Source organism: Ylistrum balloti, unplaced genomic scaffold (assembly GCF_031769215.1).
Source record: "Ylistrum balloti isolate Yb309-2 unplaced genomic scaffold, AGI_CSIRO_Ybal_v1 Utg370078, whole genome shotgun sequence".
In the NCBI taxonomy this organism is placed as follows: Eukaryota; Metazoa; Mollusca; class Bivalvia; order Pectinida; family Pectinidae; genus Ylistrum; species Ylistrum balloti.
The window spans coordinates 1,583,345-1,589,898 of NW_026782116.1; the positions used below are offsets into that span (position 1 = coordinate 1,583,345).

Genomic DNA, 6,554 nt, shown 5'->3' on the forward strand with positions numbered 1-6,554 from the left:
CTTTGTCAATCCCAGTCTGCAATAGTTAACGCCAGCGATAACATTAAGTAAATTAACGAACACCGTACAAATGGAATATTTCTGATGAAATACAGAATTAGCTTTGTGTTCTATGTAGTGGGCGTAACTATGACACATCTTGACATGTACCAAAATTCTTTTAAAACATTACACTTTGTAATCATAAATAAGTGTGCTATACTAAACAGTTTTAAAGGACATGGCTTTTAAAACAAATGAAACTATATGACATACACGGGAAGGGGGGGGGGGTGTGGTTCCGCGGTTTCTGAGTTTTCCGAGTAAATTTTCCTTTTGTTCAGGATTCAGTATCTGTTATGGAATATATTAGCCTGTCTAAGCTAGAGGAGTTAGTATAAAAGAAATGTTAAAGCATTAATTTTACTGACTATACGTCCACGTGTTTCCATTCATATTGCATGTTACAGACATTTCCGGGGCAGACAAATATATACCATACTAACATTAGTTCTCGACATTTCGCTTAATTATACATTCAGGACATATATAAAGCTGGAAACTGTTGATTCATTTATTTAATCCTATCAAAATGTTAAACTGGGCTCTGTTAGTTGAAAATCACTGCAAAACCCATTTCAACCATAACGGAAACTTCTAGAGAATAGACTTCTTATAATGCTCCGAAATATACTGTAGCACCTGTATTAGTTAATGAATGGAGACACGGGTTTTTTTTCTTCAAAATACTTGATAGTGTTTGTCTGTGTGCTGACATTCAAAGGCGCCAACAGATCTGAGTCACACAGAAAAGTCTTTTGTAAAGAAATTTCATACAGTATGTGTTGTTATTTATGACATACTGAATTAATCACCTCCAAGTAATTGTTAAAATGTTATTATGATATAATCTGTAAAATCTCGCACGAAAACATACATAAACCTACACGTATATTAAAGATAATTATTTTATTATCATTATGATAATAATAGTTATAAAATAATTCGTATAATAGAAAGAATTGTTAAAATATATTAATGATACATGCACGTATATAAAACCAGAAACAACCACTACAGCATCTTAAGTCCTGCTCAAAATCGATAAAACGGGGTAAAAACTGACAGAGACTCTTGTAAAAGATCGGTAACACCTGGCATGTAAGTACTGATCAATCCAATATAAATATGTGGACTGGATTAATAACAAATTAACGAACATTTCACAATGAATACTACAGTATTGAACTATTTTACGGTGATAACGTCAAACTTTCCCAAACGCTGCACCAACCAACAGCACTGTTCCCTACCCCTAAACAAGCATCGTATTTTCCAGTCTATTTCTGTTTTAGCACAAGTTTCGAGGATGAAACATTTTACTGTATAATAGTTTGAAAGAAAAGTAACACTTTGAAATAAAACAAGAACTGGCGTTAAAAGTACATATGCACTTGACTTGCTGCAGTCTATGTAAATAGCATATATTTAAAAACCTTTGTGTATCCATTCAAAAATTATGATTTATATGACTAAGAAAAAGATTGGTGCATCATCTGATGAACAAAAAATATCGCAACGAAGATTGGAAATTTTAAAAAATTCGGACACTCCAATAATTGAGGGAGTTGATACTGTTATTCAAAACAAAAACGATCAAAAATTAAACAAACTGTCACAAGCCTTAAACACCGGTTCTGTTTTTCATGTTTGGTCAATGAACACGTCATGTTCTTTATAGAATAGACAAATAATGAACGTTCTAAATGATGTATGCTATTAAAGTGCCATCGCATTGATAAATGTCAAGCGAAAAACTATTTCAAAAATAACATCACTAGATACAGTTAGGAATAAACATCAAATTACAGACATCAAAATGTAGCTCAATGAAAAGATTTTTGTCATGGCGGCCGATCACGTAATGTTCACAGAATAACGTCGACATTTATTACAGAATCAGCTGTTTATGGTGCCATCGCCTTTTATGTACGATTTCCTAATTGTTTGTCGTGTTTTACAATTCAATACAGGCTATGTGAGATTACTAGCAAAGATACATAATCTGATAGGCTATCGGTCGTTAGATTCCGGTCCGTTCAAACAGGATACCATGAGATCACAGCAACAACCGGAAGTACATTATATGTTTATCGAATGATTTAATCATGGTATGATGTAGAAAACATTGTATTACTTAAAGCTCTCAACATACAAGAAAACGTTGTCCAGTGATGGTTGGGACACAAGTAATAACATTGAAGGAATTTACAATGTCTTGTAGCATAAATATAACGGAAGTATTCATCGGAAACATGAGCAACAAATATTTCGTTAGTTTCCTATTAGATAAATGCTAAAGATATTCACACTGTCTTTAACTGTTAACATGGATGTAACAGAAGAACAATTCACAGGAAACATAAGCAACAAGACAACGGGAAAGTTCCGATAGAGTTTGTTATATACGAAATATGTGTTCCCATGGTGATGACATTCGGATACATTGGGAATAAAGCTATTATTCTGTGGAAGACGGATACGGCGTCCATGACAAATTTGTTCCTTAGAGCACTAGTGGTCTCGGACATAGCTCTAATAACGTTCGCCAGTGTAGCCTTATGCCTTGCCTAGTCTTGTGGCCAGGCTTGTTCACAGGGATTTCGGATTCCACGTTATACTTCCCCATGGATTCAAGGCTATCTCACCATGACGTCACAGTTGTATAACGAATAGCTGGTGTTCGTCTCCATTGAACGGTACATCGCTATATGCCATCCAATGAAGCATGTTTATATTCATTCAAGTAAAAAAGTGTTAGTCTCGATTGTCGGGATAATATTGTTTGCTCTTAGATATAATGTTCCCAGATTAATGTCGACAATATCATCTTGATTGTTATGTCATAAGACAGTCAGATGTTGGAAAAGGATTTGTCTACAAGTCTGTGTATGCTGTATGGATGTACACCGGAGTTTACTTCTGAATTCCATTTCTCGCCCTTCTCACGCTCAACATCCTTATTCTAAGGAAGCTAAGTGAAATGCGCGCTCTTCGACGAACACTAAAGGCATGCACTTCTCGCGTTAAAATAGAAAAACACCACGACCATGATAGTCCTCATTATTGCAGTATTCACATTATGCCAGGCACTTGGATTTTTAAACCAGGTCCAATTTTTAATTGATGACGAAAAAGACAACGCTTCCGTACAAACCATTATAACAGTAATCATTAATTTTCTGTATGTCATAAATTCCAGCATAAACTTTGTCATATATATTTGTGTTGGGAAGAAATTTCGGCGAACTTTCGGGGTGCTTTTTGGGATTGAGAAATGGGGCTGTAAGGCGTCGTGTTGTTGTGACGTCAAAAAGTCTTACAAGATAACTACTGTCACAACAAATAGGGGTATGGTATAGAGAAGATTTACAGTGAGAACACTGTCACGGCACATCCGTTTTAATATGAATAAAGGGATTGGTTAATTATAGAGCGTATTCAGACAGTAATGACTAATAGGATTGTCCCATAGCTATGATAGAGCAATCTCTACCAGGATAGATTCCCGACTGTAAAACCTCATGTTAGACTGCCGGGGAGCTGGATCTGAAACATTTCATATAAAGATCTAAATAGATATACCAATACACGTGATTACTACATTATATATATATATCGAGAGGAAAAAGAAACACAATTAGCAGAAAGTTGATATTGTAAATTAAATCCTTGACGTACACCCTTGAAACTTGACAAATGTGTGCATTTGAGTTAGGTCCGTATGGTACCGTATAAAATCACTGATGCATATCTAAACTGCGCACGCCGCTTGTACAAAAGAATAAGAGACCAAAGCACGATATCTCGAACCCAGTATAAAGGATTGGTTTAAAATCTGTGTGTGCGAATCTTCAGACATATCCATCTTGACTCCCCACATTTTAGGCATAAACAGTTCACCGTAAAAAATGTCACGACTGTCCGAAGTTGACAGGGGTCGTGCCATTGCACTTCTTATGCAAGGTGCCCCGCAAAATCAGGTCGCTAATCAATTTGGAGTCCATCCATCGAACATGCCACATGAAGGGTTTCAGACCGTCCCCCAAGCGGTCGCCCTCGTGTGACGACGCGTCGGCAGAATAGGGCAATGCGACTTTCGCACCTACGCAATCGCTTTCTGACGGCCACGGAAATAGCAAAGAACATATGTTGGACCACAGCTTAATGCGCGGCGACGTGCCAGACGAATGCAATGGCTGAACGAACATTCCATAAAACGCTTCCCAATGCAACGTTGGAGAAGGGTCCTGTTCTCAGATGAGTCCAGGTTTTCGCTTACCAGGCAGACGGCCGACGTCGTGTCTATAGACGTACCAACGAGCGCTATGCAGATGCTTGTGTGATAGAGAATGACCGCTTTGGAGGAGGATTGGTTATGGTATGGAGAGGGATTGCGCATGGTATCAAGATTCCTCTGGTCGTTATTCTGGGAAATCTTACGGCCGTCCGAAATCAAGTCCTAGCGCCACATGTTGTTCCTCTAGTACAGCACCGTCAACTGGCGTTTCAGCAGGACAGCGCCCGGACGCGTGTAGCGAGGGTTTGCCGTGGTTATCTCGCAGCAAACAATGTCCCCACCGTAGACTGGCCCCCATACAGCCCTGACCTCTCCCTAATAGAACATTTATGGGACGAGTTGGACAGAAGGATAAAACGTAGGCAGAATCCTCCTATAAACGTCGCTCAGTTGGCGTTTGCGCTGGATGAGGAATGGAATCGTATACCAATGAGGAGGGTTAATACCCTGACCAATTCAATGCACAAAAGAGTTCGTGCAGTTACTGCAGCTCGCGGGGGGGCACACACGTCAAATTTGAAAGGTTTACTTAACGTACACGAATGAAATTCTCGTAGATGACAGAGTGGTCAACTATCTTCCAGTTACACCATAATTACATTCTAAAACCCTTTTCTATTCCCCGTAGTTGACCTGGAAATTTCTAATTGCGTTTCTTTTTCCTCTCAGTATAGTATATATACAGCTTGTATCACTATACATAACTAGTCTGATATGGTTTTTATGTAGTATTGATACAAATTGTATCACTATACTAGTCCGATATAGTTTTATAAATGATGTATTAACACTTTGTACCATTATACATACATTGTAGTTAGTAAAATACAGTTTTAAATACAGTATCACAAACACATTGTATCACAATACATAATTGTATCATTATACATAATTATATAGTTTTATATATGGTGTATTAACACGTTATATAGTTTTATATATGGTGTATTAACACATTGTATCATTATATATAATTATATAGTTTTATATATGGTGTATTAACACATTGTATCGCTAAACATAATTAGTCCGATATAGTTTTATACATAGTGTATTAACACATTGTATCATTATACATAATTAGTGTAGTACAATCATACATATATTTAAGTGTTTGTAGTGTATATACAACTTAATTGGTAGATTTTTTCCTGCTGACGGTATCCAGTAAAATCAAGTTGTTATCTTCTATGGATTGTATGTTTTGGTATTTTCAAGTGATATAGAACGAAAGCGTGAACATAAAATACTTTGAAAACACTATTTAAAGAAACTTATCGTTAATTCTAAAATAACCATTGCAACACTGCAATATCAAGGTAAAATGTACGTAAATTCATCTCTGTATTTTCCGTATGTAGATGTGTACTGTTATTATACAAGTTGTAGAATTGTTACTGGTGAATATATTGATTTTACTCTGAATTAAATAAGTTTTTTCTGAATAAAGCCTACACAACAATCACAAATAACCGTTTTCTCTTACCTGGATTTAATCATCATTTAGTCGCACCGGACAAGAAATCATGTTTTCTATCTAGATATACAGAACTTGTCTCTGTAATCTCGCCTTAATTTTAAATATGAGCAATAAATATCTTCGTCAGGTCTTGACGTCTGTTAGTTTTGTCTTGGTGCATTTTGTGTATTGCAACCAGAAGCCAGAGATATTTATTCTACATCGTTTGGAGACAGTGGTAGATTGTATCATCTGTTTTAGGTCTAAATGCGTGTCATCCACTTTCAGTTATAAAAAATAAAACATCTGTGAGCACTTTGAGGTTCATACATATGCAATAAGAAGTCAGTTTGTTATATTATGACTGAGTATATATCGAATTTTTGTAAATAGTGTTTCACGGTTGATGGTTTTTAATAATATGATATTCAAACAAGGCTATTATGGTGATCAAACACAGACACAAAATTGCGTTATGATTTCTTTCATAACCAATTAGTTTTTGAATACAGGCTAGAGTAAAAATTATTAAATACTTGTGTGAATAAACAAATTGATTTGGAGCGATCTTAAACAGTCCAAATTCGTGCTTAATGGTCTGTTTAAAAGCTTACAAGTAATAAATAATGAATTATTTTTTCTGTGTCATTTTTGCATATGATCAATTCTCTATGTCATTTCAAACGTTTACTTTCAAACAGTATTTTGTCAATATTATCTCCCTTGACAGATGTTACACGGTCACATGATCAAAAT

At 35.9% G+C, this 6,554-nt stretch overlaps 1 pseudogene; it reads left to right on the plus strand.

The window, feature by feature from the left end:
• The first annotated feature begins 571 nt into the window (after positions 1-571).
• LOC132549839 (FMRFamide receptor-like) lies at positions 572-3,401 on the plus strand (annotated as a pseudogene).
• The last annotated feature ends 3,153 nt before the right edge of the window (positions 3,402-6,554 follow it).